We start from the raw sequence: 11034 nt of genomic DNA, 5'->3' as shown, positions 1-11034 counted from the left end.
ATTTCCTGAGTGAAGCTATCTTTAGTGACGAGTGTACATGCCCAGCTTGTCTTTAGGAATCCTTAACATTGGCTTGCTCTGATACCAAGTTGTAACGCCCCACGTCACTATTGTTGCTTCTTGGAATGACGACTGGCCCTACAAACCAACACGAGTCTTCCCAACGTGCTTTGAACTCACTCACACGCTTCCTGGGAAAACTTCACAGGAGGTCACCCATCATAAGATTGCTCCAGGTCAAGCACACTTAACTTTGGAGTTCTCAAGTGATGGGCTACCGAAAAGAAGATGCATCTTGTTGGCATAGGTAGTACCATCAATCCATTTAAGCTATCTTCAACTATGTAGTCCCATACCTACACAGTCTTAGAATCATCACACTTAACCTTCCCCAAGCAGTGTGGGATTGCACAGCTTTACCTGGTCTTTCCCCCTACAGATCACGGGACACTGACTGTCACACCCATGCCCTACCTTTATCCGAGGGATGTGGTCTCTAGTCGAGATATCTGTTATATTATTTCATATAATATAATATTAGATTAAATAATGTGACAAAATGTGATTTGTTACACAAATGTGATTTGTCACACCCTGTAACATATTATTGAGAGTCACAAAATTGGACACATGTGTGTGCCCAAATGTGACATATTTTGGAGTTACAAAATCAGTTACAAATTTGTAACTCCCAAATATTACCCAATAATGTGTATATTATATGTTACACATTTGAGATTAGATTTCATAAAGCTATAATGAAATATGGTTGTTGGAGACATGTTTTTAACTCCCAATAGGTGTTTGGAGGTTACAAAATTATGTGGGAAATGATTTGGTACGTTTTGGAACGATTTGGAAAATGACAATTTTTGTGTTGAAACTAGGCTGTGGCCGCGACCACTGTCTTTCCCTGGCTGCGGCTTGGGGGACAAAGGCCAGTGGCTGCGGCCACTGATGATCTTGGCCGCGGCCAGTGAGGCTGACAGCCTATGTGAATTTTCAATTTTTTCCAAATTGAACGGTTCTAACATCCCAAATAACTCCTAAATCTCAATTTTAATTCCATAAACATCTAATTAAACATTGGTAACAGCCATGTGGGTTGGTGGAATTTGAAATTCAAAGGGGTATCTCAAACTCTATAAATAGAAGCCTAATGCTCACTTGTAAGACACACCATTTTTCCATCCACAAATTCCATCCACAAAGCACTTGGTTGGAAAATACACCTTGAGGCTTGATTATTCCAAAAAACATTTCCAAAAATCTGTGAGAGATCCCTACGTGCTTGAGTTAGGGGGAAATAAGCTTTTGGACAAATGTTTTAAACCTTGTTCAAGTTGGTGATCCCCAACCCTCTTCACTTAGGTTGTGTAAGTGAGAGTTTACTTTTGTTTTGTTCTTGCATTTTTCTCTATTTCTATTCTTCTTATTTTCATTTTCTATTTACTTGTAACTTTTGTTTCAAACACCTTTCCTTTACTTGTAATCTTTTGTTTAGAGTTGTATCTTTCACCATTCTCTTCTTCTCTTTCTTCTTCTTCCTTTTCTTTGTTTGTTTGTATTTTCAATTATAGAGTTGTAACACTCTTTTTAATCAATCATCTTGTCCATTGTATTTTTTGCATAGAGTTGTAATATTATCTTACATTTTCCATTGAGGCAATCTATTTTACCTAACAATTAAAAGCTTATCCCTTTTTTGTTTCAATGGAAGGGGAGACTATCAAGATCATGAACCAAGACTTAGTGAGGTTGGATAAGTTTGATGGATCCAATTTCACTAGGTGGAAAGACAAGGTGAAATTCCTTTTGACAACACTCAAGACAGCCTACATCCTTGAGTCATCATTGGCACCTCTAGCCGAGCCATCAGACAAAGACACTCCTGATGAGATGGAGAAAAGAAGAAAGAGAGAAGAAGACAACCTTCTTTGTAGGGGTCATATCCTTAATGCCCTATCCGATAGGCTATATGACCTCTATACCAATACCAAATCCGCGAAGGAGATTTTGGATGCCTTGGAGAGTAAGTACAAGGCTGAGGAAGAAGGTACAAGAAAGTTCTTAATTTCTCAATATTTTGAATTTTCTTTCATTTATGGGAAAACTCTTTTACCTCAAATTCATGAGTTACAAGTGATTGTAAACAAGTTGAAAGTTTTCAAGATTGAGCTTCCTGAGGCCTTCCAAGTTGGTGCAATAGTGGCAAAATTACCACCAACTTGGAGGAGCTATAGGAAAAGAATCCTCCATAAGAATGAGGATTACACTTTGGAAGAGATCCAAAAACACATTAGAATTGAAGAGGAATCAAGAATAAGAGACAAGAGTGTAAATGAGTCTAAAGACGAGACTTCCAAGGCCAATGCGGTTTCACACAAACATCCAAAGGGCAACAACAACAACAACAAAAAGGGTAGTGGGAACCCTTTAGGTCCAAAGAAAGATCATGGACAATTCAAAGACGTGAGAGGTCATTGTTTTGTTTGTGGAAAACCCGGGCACTATGCTAGAGTATGTAGGTACCGAAAGGACCCACATGAGAATGAGGTAAATGCTATAGAAAAGGAAGAGAGATCCTAGCATGATTACCATGTTTATGTGCCTAGTTGGCAAAATTGTTATTTTGTAATAAAGCTTGTACTCTTGAAAGCTATCAATAAAATTAAAGTATTATTCTATGATAATTCTTTATTTTGCTATGAGACATTTGTGTGAGACATTAACAAAGTTTCAAAATGAACTTGTTAAAATAATAGGTAAGTGTGTAGACCTATTATTTCATAATGTGATTATTTGTTTGAGAAATTCTCACATTACACTTGTGTTCACATTTTATTTTGTGAAATATATAAAAGAAAGCAACCAAGTGAAAGTTACTTTCAAATAAGTGTGCCTTGCTTTAGTAAGTAAATGAATCAAGATAAACATTGAAGTTTTTTATCCTGATCTATTGAGTGTTTATCATGAAGCTTAAGGACTCATGATGAACTTTGAGAATCATAGGTCTAGATTTATCTTGGAGGAGAAATGACTTAATAGAAATGAAGAGATTTCTATTTTAAAGTGATATTTTATTGTCACTATGTGAGAAATGTGGGGGTGATGCTCCAAAGTTAATCAATTTATTGTTAATTAATTGATTAATTTGGTCATTCTATCAAATAGGTGATTTGGAATTCCACATTCTAAATCGCATTGGCTATATATGTATATAATGAACAAATCTAGACATGTTTGGTGTCTAAAGTCATTGTTTGTAATATTTTGATTCAAGAAGGCATCAATTTAAAACATAAAGGAGAATTTTAGAAACAAAGAGGTTTCTGGAATTAATATTCAAGGAAAATTTTTATCTTGGATATAAAACTATAAAATAATGGGGGTGTTGACTATGGTCAAAATCACTATTTTAAAGGGGTAACTATTTTAATCAAACTATGGCTAGCAACAAAGTTTGAATAAAGTAAAGAGAGTGTTTAAAGTATGCATACATGAGAAAATAAATGATTCAAATGGAATCATTTCTACATCTCAAGGGGTGGGACTTAGACTCCCTAAAGAGATTCACGGTTGATGGTAACCTACCTTAATACTAGTTTGACTAGTATTAGGTTCAATAGGTAATAACAAGTCAATCAAGTGAATAGTAGTAGTACTCAAATTTTGTCCCATCTGAGATATGAGTACTAGTGTGTTACCAAAATGAGGGTTAAAACCGAAATGTTTTTTAATAAAACTTAGTCTTGAGAAGACAAGTATTTTAGGGTAACAAAATATTGTAAGAGTTCTACCTATATAGAGCTAGGGGTGGTGCCGCCCCTCATGAGAATTGGGAGTCATTCTCAAGAAAAGTCTATGGATGGAATGTGCACATGGCCATTAACGGTGCAAAAGCGAGACATTGAGGTCTCAAGTGAACATAGCAAAGGTGTGTGGGTTAGCACCAGTTTGTTATCAAGGGATAGTGGTTCAATGCTTCGGCAACCAAAATTTCAACAAACTTTGTGATAATTACACTAAGGTAAAATTCAAGTCGAAAAACATTTTACTTTATGCACCAATGCAAATGTTTCTATAGAGAGTGATTATTTAATCAAGTGGGAGAATATTATATTTTAATATAATGTTTGATTGATTAAATAAGTGTTACAAAAAATGATTATTTAATCTAGTGGGAGAATGTAATATTATTTCATATAATATGATACACACAAATTTGATTTGTCACACTTTGTAACATATTATTGAGAGTCACAAAATTGGACACATGTGTGTGCCCAAATGTGACACATTTTGGAGTTACAAATTTGTAACTCCCAAATATTACCCAATAATGTGTTATTATATGTTACACATTTGAGATTGGATTTCATAAAGCTATAATGAAATATGGTTGTTGGAGACATGTTTTTAACTCCCAATAGGTGTTTGAAGGTTACAAAATTATGTGGGAAATGATTTGGGACGTTTTGGAACAATTTGGAAAATGACAATATTTGTGCTGAAACTAAGTATGGCTGCGGCCATTGTCTTTCCCTCGCCGCGGCCACTGTCTTTCCCTCGCCGCGGCCTGGGGGACAGAGGCCAGTGGCCGCGGCCACTAATGATCCTGGCTGTGGCTAGTGAGGCTGACAGCCTATGTGAATTTTCAGTTTTTTTAAAATTGAACGGTTCTAACATTCCAAATAACTCTCAAATCACCATTTTAATTCCATAAACATCCAATTAAACATTGGTAACAGCCATGGGGTTGGTGGAATTTGAAATTCAAAGGGGTATCTCAAACTCTATAAATAGAAGCCTAATGCTCACTTGTAAGACACACCATTTTTCCATCCACAAAGCACTTGGCTGGAAAATACACCTTGAGGCTTGATTATTCCAGAAAGCATTTCCAAAAATCTATGAGAAATCCCTTAGTGCTTGAGTTAGGGGGAAATAAGTTTTTGGACAAATGTTTCAAACCTTGTTCAAGTTGATGATCCCCAACCCTCTTCACTTAGGTTGTGTAAGTGAGAGTTTACTTTTGTTTTGTTCTTGCATTTTTCTCTATTTCTATTCTTCTTATTTTCATTTTCTATTTACTTATAACTTTTGTTTAGAGTTGTAATCTTCTTTTCTTTTGTTTCAAACACATTTCATTTACTTGTAATCTTTTGTTTAGATTTGTATCTTTCACCAGTTTCTTCTTCTCTTTCTTCTTATTCATTTTCTTTGTTTGTTTGTATTTTCAGTTATAGAGTTGTAACACTCTTTTTAATCAATCATCTTGTTCATTGTATTTTTTGCATAGAGTTGTAATATTATCTTACCTTTTCCATTGAGACAATCTATTTTACCTAACAATATCCATCCCCTGAGGACTAATCCTCGGGGCGTGGCCTCACTTGAAAAGGCACGCCTCTTCGACACATACCTTACCCGCACCAATTTGTCTATGAGGCAATCTATGTTGTTAATGCATATTATGGTATGGGTGTTGTCCGTGTTTTCACCAAAGGACACACGTCAATCTGAAACTCTATAAACTACTAAGCAACCCATAAAGCAACATGGTAATAAACTTACATAGAAACCAATTAAGCAACCATCGAAACAATATAGCAACACTATGTAGCAATATATAAAGCAACCCTATAAACTCCTAAGCAACCCATAAACAACATTGTAAGAAACACACACAACAATCTCTTAAGCAACACTTGAAACAATACAACAACTTTCTACAGCAACATAGAAAGCAACTCACACAACAACCAGTTAAGCAACCCTTGAAATAATACAACAACCTTCTATAGCAACCATTTCTAGAGACAAATAAAGCAACGATGTAAACTTCGAAGCAACCCATAAACAAAATAGTAAGAAAGCACACATCAACCTCTTAAGAAGTCATTCAAACAATACAACAACCCTCTATAGCAACATAGAAAACAACCTACACACTAACCAATTAAGCAACCCACACAACAACCAGTTAAGCAACCTTCGAAAGTCCTAAGCAACCCATAATTCTCATCAGAAATATATAAAGCAAACTATTAAGCATTCCTATAAACTCCTAAGAAACTCATAGACAACATGAAAACCATAAACCCACACAACAACCTATTAAGAAACCCTTGAAACTATATAGCAACATAAAAAGCAACCCTTAAGAAAATATAACAACCCATAAAGCAACCTGAAAACAACAAAACACCAAAATAGATAATAAATAACCAACCTAAGCAGCCTAATAATATATACCAAACAATAAACTCAAAACAATAAAACATAGGTACCTCAAGAACCATTTCTAAAGTGAAAGCAATTGAAAATGTACCTCAGGAGGAGATTTGCAAGGTTCTTCAATAGTTAATTGGCTCTTTTTGGTTCTTTTTGCTTTCCTAGCTTCATGTTTGCTATTATAAAGCCTTTTCTTCCCTCTTGCTTCACTAGACGAAGCAACTGGAGTTTTCATATTAGATTTAGAAGTTGGAATATTTGTTTGGGATGGAGGAAATGCAGACGAAAATCGTGTATGAACCATGAGTCCTGAAAGTTGCTACAACTTGATTTTAACCAATGTTTAAAATAGAATAATAAAACTCACTTGTGATAACTATTGACTACAAATTTTCTAACAAAGTAGTTTTTTAATAAAAAAAAAGAAGAATCAGAGGTCAGAAAGACCTCCTCTTAAAATCAATAAAAACCCTCACTTTTGGCGGAGGAATACCGTGGAAACAAAAATAAGACATATACAAAGCCTTAGAATAAGCCAGAATAAGAAAGATTGGGACCACAAATACATCCATTCCCTACAAAGATCCAAAAAGAAAACATCCTCAAATCCTTTCGACCTATATACCCAGGTAGCCACCCAGAATCTAATTTTATCCCAAAGGGAATCAACAGAGCAAGAGGACTCATCAAAGATCTTGCTATTTCTTTCCAACCAAATAACCTAGAAAGTTGCCAGCACAGTACTTTGCCAAAGACGAGCCATTCTCTTCTCTCCCTCTAGTTGACACAAGAACAGTTGCGAACATGAAGAAGGCATACACCAAGATATCCCGAACTCTTTTAATACTTTACTCCACAAAGCCGTGGAGAAAGAGCATTCTAGGAAAAGATGGGTAATTGATTCACCATTGTTTTTACAGCAAACACACCAATTTGGTGACAAATATTGAAAAAGAAAAAAGAGAATTGGTATAATAAGAAAAAGAGAATTCAAAGATGCAAAAGACCCAAGGAAGTTTAAAATACTTACTTCAATGATTGAGATATGAAGATTAATGACTGAGTAGTTTGGAGATTTTTCACCCTTTTTCTGGTTGGCAAATCCCATTGTTAAATTTCAATTGAAAGACAATTCACAAGAATAGAAATTAATGAGGAAAACAAGAGAGAATAGATGCATTTACCAAAAATGGCTTACAAGATCATAAGATGTGGGAAATAAGTTTCTGAGTAAAAACAACTTGGGACTAGCAGTGTTTTTCACTTGAAAGTGGAGAGTCCAGGAAGTCTGTCCCTCGAATAGTATAGTCTTGCTCTCCTAACCTGCCTATGACTCATTACTCTGATCTCTTTTATGTTTGGTGAGTACCTACAATTAAAGATACAAGCCAAATAAAAAGAAATTATGACAACTACTCGAAATTGTTATTTCCAATTGAGCAACAATGAATTTGAGACAAATTTACCACAGAAAGCAATGGTCCCTGTTTAAACTTGTCGTGAAATGTCATTGATATCGACTTCGGATTGTCCCCAGGTTCTCTGATAAACCCACTGCACCAAATTATAGTATTTAAGGTAAAACATCTATAAGGTTCCATTTTATAAGCAAAAGAAAATCAATTCAATCAATGCAGTAACCATTTTAACCAAAAGAAGATAAATAATATTAATAATAAAGCTTCTTGCAAAATACCACTCACCCATGCCTTCGAGTTAAACACGACCTTTATAAAAGGTTGACTAAATATTTATTTATATATATGGTGTGATATAGTAACAGAAACCTTTTCCACGATATAGTTTATGAATCATATCATATGCTTTAAAAATTGGTGTAAATTAACATTTCATTTTATTAGAATATTATCCTTGTACACAATATTATATGGTATATATGGTTTAGTCTTAGCTTTAGTCAATCAAGTCTTTTGTCAAATAAGCTTTTATTAACACCCAAAAACAAACCATACAGGAACATGACATTCGTATTTTTGGCTGCTAAAACATGCCTAATAAAAATGAATTTATGAAAAGTCATGAAATGTGTATAGATAATAAATCAAAAACAAGCTCTATGCCTATGCTTAACACAAAAATAAGTAGAAAACAGATACAACAAAGGTCAGTTACCTATCACTTACCTATTCCAAGTAAGAATTTCCCAAACCCACTCTCAATCACTGAGAATTAACCAAATGCAATGACAGGTAGAGATGAAAAGGGAGAGAGTGATATGAACCAGAGATTTAACATACCAAAACAAGCAGGTTTCTATTATAGAAGAAACATTCAGACCCAAACACCAATTTCGAGAGCTTGGTTCTCTCCCACTGAATACTCAAGGGATGAATTGGCTTTGAGAGGGTATAAGTTATGAAAAAAAATTAAAATACAAACAAAAGCAATAAAAATGAATGAAGGCAATAATCTCAGGCACAAAATGAAGCTCCAAATCCCTAAATTTCTTTTAAAAAATCAAGCTCAAAATCACACACACTATTTTCAATTTGCTCCTAATTTAAGACAATTAGATGAAAATTAAATAGACAAAAAAGATACATCAAGCTCAGAAAAATCACCTGAGGAGGAGACGAAGAACAGTGCAGCGTGTAGAACGGCCAGGGAAGAGCGAGCGACTGAAATGGCGACAGAACTCCAGCGGTGTTTTGACGGTGGTGAGTAACGAGTCGGGGAAGCACAAGAGAGAGGTGATTTTTGTCTCTGGTTTTCGTCTTTACATAGGGAGCTGGTTCTTTTCGTTTTTGGTGGTTGGAAAAGACATACAAACATGGCCAATAGAGGGAAGTCGTAAAGTTTGAAATAAATTTTAGAGTTAACAGTGAAATAAATAAATAATTGTGATAAAGATATCAAAATACAAATTGTGTTTTTTTTTGGTAAAAGTGTAAATGTTTTTATGTAATCAATCTCATATTTTTTGTAGAGTACCTCTTTTACCAATATATAAAGTAGATGTTTTTGCAAAATATTATTTGTGTACCATCTGTTTTCAATAATACTTATATAGTACTCTATATTTTAAAATCGTACATATTTGGTACCCTAAACTCAAATTTGATGGATAAAATTTTGTCAATATGATCAAACTGTCATCAGTTATATGTAATTATGTAATTAAATTTAAATTTATAACTTATATAATTGATAGCAGTTTGATTAAATTGACAAAATTTTATCTATTAAATATGAGTTTAGGGTACCAAATATGTACGATTTTAAAATACAGGGTACCATATGAGTATTATTGAAAACAGAGGGTATTAAAATGATACTTTACAAAAATATAGGGTACCAAATGAGTATATTCCCTATAAAGTATATAATTTTTCTACACAAATGACTCGTGTTTGATTAATATTTAAAATAAGAAAAATACCCATAATAAATATTGGGATTATAATAGTTTTTACTATTATAAAATATGGAATTTATTTTATATTATGTATGAATATAATGAAAAATATGAAAGTGTAAGTTAATTTGAGAGATTTATGAATTATAACAAATATTTAAAAATATTTTTTTTTACTAGTGTTTGATAGTTTTCTTAGAAATAAAATATGAGGACATTAACACTTTTTTACTGATCTTATACACAAATTAAGTTATTTTATTATTGGTTACTCTAAAAATCTTTCAAATAGATGGTCATAGTTTCTAGAAATAAAACTAAATGATAGTTCTAAAAAAAACTAAATGATAGTTTTGTAATCTTTTTTTTGTTACAAAAAATTTAGTGATTGTTCATTTCAAACAAACATTGAAGTTATAAATATTTTACTATTTTATTTTTTATTATAATAAAAACTATCATAAAAAAAAATTAATAAAAATATATTGATTCTTTTTTAATTAAAATGTAAAATAACATCAACGCTTTTAAATGAATAATTCATCCGTGTGTATATGAAAACTGTAGCATACCAAAAATTACCTTAGCGCAGAATTCTCCTATAACTTACGATTGTGTCTAGAATACTGAGGAGTAGAGCTGTAAATGTGGGCCGCCCGGCCTGGCCCGGCCCACATTTTTCGTGCCTCCGATAAATTCGGGCCGGGCCGGGCCAGCCCGTGTAAGAAAGTGGGCCGGGCCCGACCGGGCCAACCCGCATAAAAATATATAGGCCCAGCACGGCCCACACGGGCCACGTGCCGGGCCGAACCGGGCCCAGATCGTGCCAGCCCATATTTCTAAAGTGGGCCAGCCCATTTTTTAAAATGGGCTTTTTTTCGTGCCCAAAAATGGGGCTCAAGTCAGCCAAAATCTTGGCCTAATTTGAGCCTACTTTTTTTTACATGTTTTACTTTTTACATATATATATATATTTATATATATATATATGTATATTTACTTAATTAACACAATAAAAATTTCAAATTTAAAAATAAAAATAAAATAAACATTGCATCATTAAAAACTTTACCAAGAAAAAGCTTAAGAAATAAAATCTATAAAAATAGTATGATATTTTTACATACTATAAAAAAATGATGATATAATAATAATTTTTTTATTTATTTGAGTTTAATTCGGGCTTTTTGTGTGCCGTGCTTTCGGGCTTTTTATATTCGTGCTTACGTGTCGTGCTTTCGTGTCGTGCCTTCGGGCTTGTCGTGCCGTGCCGTGCCGTGCTAAGCCCGTGTCGTGCCCGTGCCTGGCCCGAGCCCATATTTTTTCGTGTCGTGCCTGACCCAAGCCCATATTTTTTCGTGCCGTGTCGTGCTCGTGTCTTCCGGGCTCGTGCCGATTTCGTGCCGTGCTCAAAAGCCCGG

The 11034-nt window shown here is 34.1% G+C and overlaps 1 long non-coding RNA gene across 2 annotated transcripts; it reads right to left on the bottom strand.

The window, feature by feature from the left end:
- Window positions 1-6659: 6659 nt before the first annotated feature.
- Window positions 6660-9129, bottom strand: LOC133788902 (uncharacterized). Of its 2 annotated transcripts, none has more exons than XR_009873407.1 (4): window positions 8820-9129; window positions 7704-7791; window positions 7422-7606; window positions 6660-7327 (listed from the first exon to the last, which is right to left on the bottom strand). It is a non-coding gene; the product is annotated as an uncharacterized LOC133788902 (long non-coding RNA). The 2 variants fall into 2 exon arrangements; XR_009873406.1 differs by having other exon boundaries at window positions 7436-7606; window positions 8820-9123.
- Between the last annotated feature and the right edge of the window lie 1905 nt (window positions 9130-11034).

Source organism: Humulus lupulus, chromosome 7 (assembly GCF_963169125.1).
Source record: "Humulus lupulus chromosome 7, drHumLupu1.1, whole genome shotgun sequence".
Classification (NCBI taxonomy): Eukaryota; Viridiplantae; Streptophyta; class Magnoliopsida; order Rosales; family Cannabaceae; genus Humulus; species Humulus lupulus.
The sequence above is the reverse complement of the archived record's forward strand: the minus strand, read 5'-3'. Positions and strand labels throughout refer to the sequence as shown.